The 12,101-nt window shown below is 42.2% G+C and overlaps 1 protein-coding gene across 1 annotated transcript in view; it reads right to left on the reverse strand.

Moving 5' to 3' along the window:
* TJP2 (tight junction protein 2) overlaps positions 1-12,101 on the reverse strand; it is a 130,221-nt gene that overhangs the window by 81,707 nt on the left and 36,413 nt on the right. The gene's annotated exons all lie outside the window — the stretch shown is intronic.

A 12,101-nucleotide genomic window follows, 5' to 3' on the forward strand; every position in this document is an offset into this window, starting at 1 on the left:
CCACGGGTTCTTCCCTCAAGGTCGCGTGCGCATCCTGTACGAACCCTTTCTGGAGAGGTTTGCAGAAACCGAAAAGTTTTTTCTGTCCTGCCTAGAGGACACACACACACAGACACACACACACACACACACACACACACACACAGACACACACACACACACACACACACACACACTGTACCCCTACGTTTAAAACACGACTTTTGAGAAAAATGCACTCCAGGTTATCTCTTTGGCACATTTCCAATAACTCCAGTAAAGCGATTAAAACTCCTCTCCCATCACCAGCTTTTCAAAGGCTTTCTTTAAAAAAGTAGGTCACAAATGCTTATCAGGCAGGATTCATCGAATTCAACTCAGTACATTTATTCGTTTTAGAGTCCTCTATGTATAAAGAATTGTGCACGATAAATAAACGTTTCCTTATTTTAAGGGCATGTAAATTATTTGGAGAATCAAAACAGGTACACTGATTAAAAATATAATGGTGGATTTGAAATCTTAAGGAAACCATGTTGTAAGAGAAAAAAGTATGGCCCATCCTGCTCTTAAGTTGAAAAGCGAAACTCGGCCTACACTCACAAGAAGGTAAAAGGTAAAAGGTCTGATCTGACCAGCTGACAAGATACAGATGCCGGGCTCTCTCCCTGAAAAGTTGCTTCACTTCCTGCCTAATCAAAACAAGTTTGGCAGTTTATGTGGAAAAACAAGTACAGCAGATGCCTCTCTGAAAGTGTGAGGCTTCTGGCCTCCTTTGGAATGGCTAAGTGCCTACCTCTGAATAAAAAGCACTGTGAGTAACATTTCCCATTTTCCTTCAAGTCTCCAGAATTAGACGTTTTGGCTGTATTCCTGATGTAAGGTGTTACTCTCCTGATGAAAGAGCCATTTTTAAAAAATGTTTCCCAAATTAGGCGGTTCGGACAAATAATAACAATGGCAGCATTTGTGAACTGGTCACACCTTAGTGACATGAGCTTACACCACTAAGCATTTAAAGAGGAACAAAGGAACCCAGAATGTAGCAATTATATCTGCTGAGTGATTTCCTTTTTCTCTCTAGAGTTCTACAGTCCAATATGATAACCACTTGCCACATGTGACTATTGAATACATTTAAATTAACTAAAATTAGGGCTTCCCTGGTGGTGCAGTGGTTAAGAATCTGCCTGCCAACGCAGGGGACATGGGTTTGAGCCCTGGTCTGGGAAGATCCCACGTGCCGCGGAGCAACTAAGCCCCGTGCGCCACAGCTACTGAGCCTGCGCTCTAGAGCCCGCGAGCCACAACTACTGAGCCTGTGTGCCACAACTGCTGAGGCCCACCGCCTAGAGCCTGAGCTACACAACTAGAGAAGTTACTGCAATGAGAAGCCCCTGCACCACAAGAAAGAGTAGCCCCCACTCGCCGCAAGTAGAGAAAGCCCGCGCACAGCAACGAAGACCCAATGCAACCAAAAATAAATAAATAAAATAAATTTATTTTTAAAAATTAACTGAAATTAAAGGAAACAAAAAATTCAGTTTCTTAGTCACATTAGTCACATTTCCAGTGCTCAATCAGTAGCCACATGTGGCTAGTGGTTACATTGGACAGTGTAGATATAGAATATTTCCATCATTGCAGAAAGTTCTATTGCATCACACTACTCCAAATGATGACATACTTTTACAGTAGAAATACAAATATTTTGGCACAATACATAGTTCTGACTCAGATGTTGAAAAAAAGTGATTCAATTGATACAGTAGCATTGCTGGTGGCAGTATAAATCAATACAACTCTTTGGAAAAACAAGTTATAGTAGTACATATTTTTCACATGTGGGCGTGCACATGTGAACCCCACTCCTAGAATTTTTTTCTCTGAAGACCTTCTATCCAACAAGTAATTACCAAACATCTTCTGTCAAGTCTGAACCCCCTCATAAAAGACTTAGGCTCTATCCTCAGAGAGTCAGTTTATTGTAGTAGACAATCAGTAAATTATAAGAAACCACGTAAGTGTTGACATTCCTGGCAGACTCAGGGTAGTCTGGGGGCTTTCAGGAGAGGTGTTCCTCACCAGACTAGGGGTATGGAGTTTAGGGAAGGCTTTCCAGAAATGAGGTAGCTTACACATTCTAAAGGACAGGCAGGAATGAGTTTGTGAGACAAAAAGAGGGGCAAGAACTTTCCAGATGAAGGCAATAAATAACAAGTAGAGAAACAAGGAAGGAAGACCATGGGCTTGCTCTTGAGGTGCCAGGAAGTAAGGCTGTCCAGACAAGCAAGGGCAGTGTTCTACTGTGACACAATAGAAGAGGGATTAGACTGGCATTTTATGAAGATCACTCTGTCAGCTTCTTGGAAGATGGATGAGTTGGGTGGCAGTGGTGGGGAGGGGCATCAGTAAGAATGACAAGACCAGCAAAAAAAAAAAAAAAAAAAAAGGATTTTTGTGGGAATGCAGGTGAGAGATGATGCGGCTATGAAGTTAGACAAAAGGAGCCACTTCAAGAGAAATTAAGGAAGTATCATCAGCAGACTGAGTGCCTGCCTGACCAGATGCGAGGTAAGGAAGAGGGAAGTAAGTCTACGGTGACTCTTAGGTTTCTGGCTTAACTAAGTCGATGACGGTGCCTTTTGCCAAAATAGGAAACACAGGAGTGGGAGCAGATGTTGAGAGGGGCTTGAGGAAGGATGGTGAATTCGATTAAGGACTGATTGGGTTTTGAGGACTACGCGTTCTCCAGGTGGAGATGCTCAAGTATCTACTATATGCCAGGTATTGATGAGTGTTTGCGTAGAGAGATCTGAGGTGGAGGAAGAGATTTGGAAATCACCAATGTATCAAGAAAGCTGAAGTCATGGGAGATAAAGAGACTTTTCAGAGAAGTGATGAAGACTGAGGCAGAAGAAGAAGAAGGATAGAACCCATCCCTGGGAATGCCAATATTTAAGGGGCAAGCTTAAGTCCTCAGAGTAGAGATAAAAGAGGAACTGCCAGAAGGGGAAGGAAAAAATCCTCTGGGGGAAGGAAAAAATCCTCTAGTGCAAGGTGTCCAAAAAGTCAAGAGAAGAATGAATTTCAAGAAGGGAAGAATAGCCAACATGGAACTTCGAGGAGTTCAACTAAGATAACAACAGAAGACATTCACCAGGAAGAGGACCACTGCTCATCCTGGCCAGCGCTGTTTCAATGGCAAGATGGGACTGGAAGTTAGATGACAGAGGGTGACTGGAAGGTGGGACAGCACTTCATTGTATGCCTATTTATAATAACACAAGGTGGAAACCATCAATGTTCAAGGATGGAAGGCTATTAAATTACAGCAAATCAACTTAATTGGCATAGCAAGCCATCATTTAAAATTATATAAAGAAGTCTGGGACTTTCCTGGCAGTCCAGTGGTTAAGACTCCACGCTTTCATTACAAGGGGCACGGGTTTGATCCTTGGTTGGGGAACTAAGATCCCGCAAGCCATGCAGTGCAGCCAAAAAAAAAAAAAAAGTATCTATCCTGATGGCAATAACCAAGAAATTACAAAAGAAAAGAATTGGAAACTATATGAGAACATGGTTTGATGAATGGATAGGATTGTGTGTATTTTTCTTTTTAAATTGTAGTTATTGTTTGTGCAATAGATAATTGTTCAACACTTGTCATTATGTATTACAGTGTAAGATCCTTAAATTATAGTCAGAAGACCTCAAATAAATGTAATAAACTAAACACTTTTAATTAGATTTCCTCAAGAATGTTAAGATTTGGGGATACACACACACACGCGCGCTTACATACATATTTGCAACATGATTATAAAGTATGATTAAATGGGAGCAAAGGAACCTGACATGAAAAGGTCCAGGCTAACTGAGCAATTTAATTGGCCTGCACACTGGATGGCAGATTAGAATTATAAAGACACTCTTCTTCAATAAGTGTTTCTCTTTTTTTTATTTTTTATTTTTTACATATGTTCCCATATCTCTTCCCTCTTGCGTCTCCCTCCCTCCCACCCTCCCTATCCCACCCCTCCAGGCGATCACAAAGCACCGAGCTGGTGAATAAGTGTTTCTTGAATGCCTAGCATGTACCCTGGGGTAGGTATACAGAAGATAAAGGCAATATAAAACAGGGGGCTTGCTCACAGCATGAAGAGAAAGACATGTAAACAAACGATGACAAGGCACAAGAATTGCTCAAGTACATGTACGACTGAAGTGCTGACGGGTTAAAACTCCGCCTGAGGAAAGGGCACTTTTCAGGAGACAAGGCCCGGCATCCCCTTAACTTTCCAAGTCAAAGGACCATACCAATAACTGTGCATATTCACTTAAAGGACTCCTTCTTCCACAAGCAGCCACCCACAGCCCCTAAAAGAACATCCAGGAGAGAGACATTCAAAGTTTTGCTCTGCCCCTCATGCCTTCACCTTTCTTTATTTAATGTTATGCTTGCTCACTTTCAAAGTTTGCTAACTCCACGTGCGTGCACCTAGGAATGGCCCTGTAAGCACACAGCGACAAGGTGGCCGTCCACAAGCCAGCAAGAGGGCCCTCACTAAGAACCAAGTCTGCCAGCACCTTGATCTTGGACTTCTCAGCCACCAGAACTGTGAGAAGTAAATGTCTGTCGTTTAAGCCACCCTTTCCGTGGTGTTCTGTTATAGCAGCCTGAGCTAAGGCAGCCTCCACCTCCTACATGAGTGGACCCTGCTGCGTTCTCCAAGCACAGCTCAGGCTGCAGACTCCCAACCTCACTTCCTGGAGCTACACTGGCCTTTCTTTGTAGTTGTTGCTCTTGAGACCCTGCCAAACTCATTTCTGCCCCAGAGCCTTTGTTGGAGCTTCTCTGCCTGGACCACAGAGCCAGCTCCTGCTTAGATTTCTCTTTCCATCTAAAGTAGGAAGCATCCCGAGGTAGTTATCAGGAAGCAATGCCCTCAGGAGAAAGCCAAGTCTAAATTAAAGCAAGGAGGTGGAGTCCAGCTGAGTGTTTCATTTACTGTGAATCAAGGGTTTCAGAGAGCCCAGTGCAGGGGTATGAAAGGGGTGGGGGTGGGGGGGCGGTAGCAGGTTTGTTTAGGGGAAGTGAAGACCAGAGAGGAACAACAGCAGGAAGGGAGAACAGCCCAAGAAAGGGCCCCCTCTTTTTAAACATCATCATCATTATTACCACCATTGGTAACATGTTGGCATTGCTGCTATCATCACTATGATGAAAAGGGTTAGAGTAAGAGCAAAAAGGATGAACACATCAGGAATCAGACTTAACGGGGAGAGAAAGTTCTCAGTTGGGGGAATGCTGCCTTCTATTCGCCTCTCCTCTCCCTGCCAGTGGCACAAACTCCAAACCCCAGCATCCCCCATACCCGCCCCGCCCTGGGTAAGAACTTGGCCATGGGTTCATCTGGCCACAAAGTTGTCAAAAGAATTAGCTGTGCAACTCAGAGTCAGCTGCATGGATTATACGTCTGAGGAGGCCCCAGACTGGCGATACGGGGGGCAGTTCTGGCTGGAAGGAGGTGGCTGTGGTCTGGGCTGACCTTGGGGTGCAAGGCTGTCAGTGGGCAGGCTTCTAGGAGACTTATGGGGCTGGTCTGGGAGTGCTCAGGCTGGCAGGCAAGGCAAGGTGTACTCAGCCTGATTAACAGGGAGTTGAGATAAAGCATAATCCAACTCCAAACCTGGAGATCCTAAAAGCACTTTCTGGGGTATGGTCTCATCTGGACAGACCCTGCTAGAGAGAGCACTCTGCCTGTGGGGGAACCCTCCCCTCCTGGCAAGGTGCCCTGGGTCCTAGAGGCACTGTGCTCTGCGTTTTGATATTTTTTTTTATTATTTCACTACTATTTACATTGCAGAGTATATAAAATCCACACTCTTCGGGGACAGGTGCCGCTTGTTAACCTTACTCCATTAAAAAACAAAAAAAACCTGGATAGAAAGTAATTGATTAAATGCACATTGTGTGCCGCAAAATCTTTCAAACACTACTTTAACTGATTTAATGTAAATCCTCGCATCCCCCTGTATAGTTGGCATCATTGCCCTACTTTAAGATGAGGAAACCAAACTTCCCGGAGGAAAACAGCCTGCCCAAGGTCATCACCGAGTAGATGGTGGGTAAGACTCCAGACCTACTGGACTCAAAGCCCATTCTCATCACTGCTCTCTGGCCCCTCGCCTCTACAGCAATAAAACAATTGCACACAGTTGGGGTAGAGGTAAGTCTTTGGTTGTTATTATTGTTGTTTTCCTTTTGGCTCCTTTTAACAGAACTTAAGAGGGGTTTTGCTGACACAACAACCGAACAAACAATGCTGGGGAATATTTGTGAAAATCTTCCTCTACAATATTAGAAAGGTAAATGCCGCAAATGTCATTTGACTCCAGCTAGGTGAGCCAGGAATTAGAATTCTCAATTCAAATATGATTCTGGTGCTAAGAATTCCAGCGGTCCCTCTCCCAGAATAAGTTCCTTAAGAAAAACACTTTAATAAGGTAATACTTTTCCTTTTTAAGGAAAAATGCCCTCATCTCCCATGCAAAGGAGGGAATCTAAGGTGAGAGAGGCCCAGGGGACTGTCCACGTGATACACAGGTCCTCCAGGAAGACCAGAGGGGTCCCTGGCAACACCTGAATTTCTTTTAAAAAAATTATCAACAGAATCCTCTAGCCCTAAGATCTCAGTACCCTGATAGACACAGATTGAAATTGTTGAAGTGTCTCCTTGACTGTCAAAGAATCCTCAGACCTGAAAGGGGCCTTAGAAAAGAGCTGCAAACAGTTTTCCAGGGCAGCCACGCAAAACAGTGCAGGCCTCTTAAAACAAAGGAAGCTGGGCCAGGGAAAGGCACTTCCAAGAGGCATTCGATAAAGCTTGAAACATGGCTCTAAAGCTTGAAACATGGCTCATAGCATTTGTTTCTATAAGAACAGCTTCCTAAATTTTCCTGATGATAAGAATCACCTGAGGCATCCCAGGTCCCTCCCTGAGATACTGATTCGGTGGATCTGAGAAGGGCCCTGGGGAAATTTACATTTTCAGCAGGTACCCACCAGGGTGAGCCTTATCATCAGGGAGGTTTAGGACATTCTGCTAAAGGGACATGGTTACAATTCTCTGGCCCAAGACAGGAAGGTTACCATTTTGAAGCGAGGTAAAACATTTCCAAGGTCAGAAAATAATTCTCTACTTGCGAAACGTCTTTGGTTTACAAACGAAAGGGTCTGATCTTATAATCCTCTTGGTATGCTGATTTGCATACGTATTTATATATACACATATGTTTGGATTTCAGTTATTTTTAAATAAATGATACTTGTTTATTTACACAAGCCATACAGTAGATCACACAAAAAACAGTAAAATGCAACTAAAGTGTCATCATCCAGAGCAAACTACTGTTAATAATTCGATGAGCATCCTTCCAGGTACCTCTATGCACAGGTAAGCATGTAGATATCATACATAACGTTATATACCTGGGACTATACTAGACACGCTCTTTTGCTACCTGTTATTTCTACATAGGAATATCGTTTGACTAATTTTTTCATGGCAATATAGATCTATATTATCATTTTTCTAGCTGCATAATATTCCATTTGTATGAACATACCATAATTTGCTGAATAAATACTTAAAAGTTCTTTTAAAAACTGGTATAGAGGACGAAGTAAAAATCAGATGGATGAAACTCTTAAGATTTTCCATAGACAATGAGAAAACAAGTAGCTTGTAAGACTCAGGCACAATTCATAAGATGTGTATAGTGTACAGGACTTCCCTGCTGGTCCAGTGGGTAAGACTCTGCGCTCCCAATGCAGGGGGCCCAGGTTTGATCCCTGGTCAGGGAAGTAGATCCCACATGCATGCCACAACTAAGAGTTCGCATGCTACAACTAAGAAGTCCGCATGCAACTAAGACATGGTGCAGCCTAAATAAATAAATATATTTTTTTAAAAAAAGATGTTTATAGTGTACATAGTATGTTAGTAACGTGTAAGATATGTTAAAAAAATAAATGGAGTGTTTTTTATGTTAAATATAGATGAAAAGAATGAAACAAATAAGAATGTTACTTATAAATAGAAGGGTTCTGATGGAAGGACAAAGTAAATTGTAAATATTCATATTGAATAAAATATTAATAAGTGTAATAATATCTAATTTACAATTGTATTTATTTAGATATAATATAATGTAATAATACATTTTATAACTATATTATTGTTAATAATATTCCCTATCTAATAAAATATTAATGATACATAATAAAGCCCAGCTCATGTTGCCTCCATATTGACAGCTAAATCATCCTAACTTGATCACCCATTGGTGACACCCATTATGTCCAATTCTGGCCCCATGTATACTCTGTCCTAAAATGCAGACAAATTACTAGTGAGCTACAGCTATTGGCCAGGTATACTTGCCCTGTGTCCCTCCGATGGAGCAAGCCTATGCTGGCTTCAGACACCTTTTATCTGTTAAGACCCCTTGTTCAACAACAGGTCTGGTCTTTGTGACCACGCCGTCACTGGGGAAAGCTGACACCGCACAGAGACAGGACATATAAAGATTGCAAGCACAGGTTCCAGCGTATGGACCTTTCACCCTATTAATATCCTAACCTAACTATGTTAAAGTGTTCGAATCTTTTCCCTTGCTTCTCACTGCATGTTTTCAAATTGAATAAATCGTGTGACTGCAACACCCGACTTTGGTGTCTGAGCCTTTCTGTCTCATAATCTCTGGGAGAGCTTGCCTGGCAGTGTTCTTGGAGGCTAAGACTGCATCAAGGTAATTTCTCACATTCCTAGAGTAATGGAGAGAAGCAAGCAACAGGGAATTCCCGCCCAGGGTATTTTGTCTAATCTCGCCCTACAATCACATTACCTCTAAATGAATCAAAATTTTGGCTGAAATGAAAATCACTGTCACCAACCACTGAACTAATGAAAACGTGAAATACCAAAATCAGGGCTCCAGTGATGACACTCCTCCCAACCAGAAGCTAATTGCATTATTTTATTATAATGGGAATCATAAAATAAGCTTACTCCAGCCTTCCCCACACAGCCACAGCACCAGGAGCACAATAAAGGCAGCACACACACAGACAATGTAACTGCTGATTGAAAATTCAATTGCACATCTCAGCCACGGAAGAGCCCTTGTCCATGAAAATTTTCTTAGGCAGTGCTGTGCTTAGCCTAGAGGGTACCTAAAGCCAGTTACTGGATCCCTGCGTGTCTGGAATAGGTGGAGGATGAACTGCTGAAGAGAGAGGCAGGTGGTGGGGAGGAAAAAGGGTGATAAGTACAGAGATTCCATTTAAGAAACGTGGCTGTGAAAAGTAAGAGAGAGGTGGGGCTCTGGGTTCACAAGCCCCTAGTCATCTTTGAATTGTTGGGCCCTGGGCTCTCTAAAACATGCAGGAGTATAATTAAATTTATGTTTCAGAACCTAGATGGAATATTACTCATCTATGTGCTGTACTTAAAATGTCCAGACATCTCAGATTCCAGTGATAGGCCAATGGCCACCTCTCTGTCTTGCTGATTTCATAAGTGAACAATGCACTCTAATTTTTGTTTGGAAAACATGGTAGACTGTAACTAACACATTCAAAAATAAACACTTCATATTTTTATTTTTCTTCCACTTCAATGGTACACCAATTTGTCACAATGAAAGTTTGCTTAAATTCCTAAAATGACAAAGTCTTTGTATCTACGTATTTGGAGCAATGCTCTTTCATTTTAAATACTTAGAGAAGAAAGTACGGAATTATTCTTTGGGTACTGACAAAACTATTTGTCTGAAATCTCTACAGCTAGACAATTAAGTTGCCTGAATCTCAGAATGCTGAAATAATTCCAAGAAAATGTATTTATAATACAAGTGCACGTTGCTTAAAACATTTAGGCTGGTTTGAGATGGAAATTAAGAATAGAACATCTCGTGTCTGCTTCCAGCTCAGCTGAGGGCCAGGAAGGAGGTGCACCAGCCACAAGTGACAGGCGAAGCCCAACAACGTTGTAACAGCCCTTGGACTGAGTGGAGGTACTTCCTCCACTGAAGTCTTGAACCCCTCAAACTCATCCATGAGGACTGGAATCAACTTCTTCCAAATTTCCATTAATGTGAGAAACAGGCTGAGGGAGATTTGGGCTGTGCCTGGGTTCCACAACCAGCATGTGACTGAGGCATCACTTCATCCACTTCTTCTGACTTTAAACCCTTCTGCTCTCTCAAGTGTCAGGTGCCTGCCACAGTTTCTCAATCAGGGATCGAACTCGTGCCCCTTGCAGTGAAAGCACGGAGTCTTAACCACTGGGCCAGGGAATTCCCCAGAATCTGCTTTTGACCAAGACTCCTCCCACCAACCAGGCGGGTGGCTGACAGTTTTTGTGCTTGAGCCAGGTGTCAGGCCTGAGCCTCTGAAGTGGGAGAGCCCAGTTCACGACATTGGGCCACCAGAGACCTCCCGGCCCCATGTAATATCAAATGGTGAAAGCTCTCCCAGAGATCTCCATCTCAACGCTAAGACCCATCTCCACTCAACGACCGGCAAGCTACAGTGCTGGACACCCTATGCCAAACAACTAGCAAGACAGGAACACAACCCCACCCATTAGCAGAGCGGCTGCCTAAACTCATAATAAGTTCACAGACACCCCAAGACACACCACCGGGTGTGGTCCTGCCCACCAGAAAGACAAGATCCAACCTCATCCACCAGAACACAGGCACCAGTACCCTCTACCAGGAAGCCTACACAACCCACTGAACCAACCTTACTCACTGAGGGCAGACACCAAAAACAACAGGAACTACGAAACTGCAGCCTGTGAAAAGGAGACCCCAAACACAGTAAGTAAAGCAAAATGAGAAGACAGAGAAATACACAGCAGATGAAAGAGCAAGGTAAAAACCCACCAGACCAAACAAATGAAGAAGAAATAGGCAGTCTACCTGAAAAAGAATTCAGAGCAATGATAGTAAAGACATCCAAAATCTTGGAAACAGAATGGAGAAAATATAAGAAATGTTTAAGAAGGACATAGAAGAACTAAAGAGGAAACAAACAGTGATGAACAACACAATAAAGGAAATTAAAAATTCTCTAGAAGGAATCAATAGCAGAATAACTGAGGCAGAAGAACGGATAAGTGACCTGGAAGATAAAATAGTGGAAATAACTAGCACAGAGCAGAATAAAGAAAAAAGAATGAAAAGAATTTAGGACAGTCTCACAGACCTCCGGGACAACATTAAAGGCACCAACATTCGAATTATAGTGGTTCCAGAAGAAAAAGAGAAAAAGAAAGGGACTGAAAAAATATTTGAAGATATTATAGTTGAAAACTTCTCTAATATGGGAAAAGAAATAGTCAATCAAGTCCAGGAAGCACAGAGAGTCCCATACAGGATAAATCCAAGGAGAAACACACCAAGACACATATTAATCAAACTATCAAAAATTAAATACAAGGAAAACATATTAAAAGCAGCAAGGGAAAAACAACAAATAACATACAAGGGAATCCCCATAAGTTTAACAGCTGATCTTTCAGCAGAAACTCTGCAAGCCAGAAGGGAGTGAAAGGACATATTTAAAGTGATGAAAGAGAAAAACCTACAACTAAGATTACTCTACCCAGCAAGGATCTCATTCAGATTCGACAGAGAAATTAAAACATTTACAGACAAGCAAAAGCTAAGAGAATTCAGCACCACCAAACCAGCTCTACAACAAATGATTAAGTAACCTCTCTAGGCAGGAAGCACAAGAGGAGGAAAAGACCTACAATAACAAACCCAAAACAATTAAGAAAATGGTAATAGGAACACACATATCGATAACTACCTTAAATGTAAATGAATTAAATGCTCCAACCAAAACACAGACTGGCTGAATGTATACAAAAACAAGACTTGTATATATGCTGTCTACAAGAAACCCACTTCAGATCTAGGGACACGTACAGACTGAAAGTGAGGGGATGGAAAAAGATATTCCATGCAAATGGAAATCAAAAGAAAGCTGGAGTAGCAATTCTCATGTCAGACAAAAGAGACTTTAAAATAAAGACTATTAC

Source organism: Globicephala melas, chromosome 6, assembly GCF_963455315.2.
Source record: "Globicephala melas chromosome 6, mGloMel1.2, whole genome shotgun sequence".
Lineage (NCBI taxonomy): Eukaryota > Metazoa > Chordata > Mammalia > Artiodactyla > Delphinidae > Globicephala > Globicephala melas.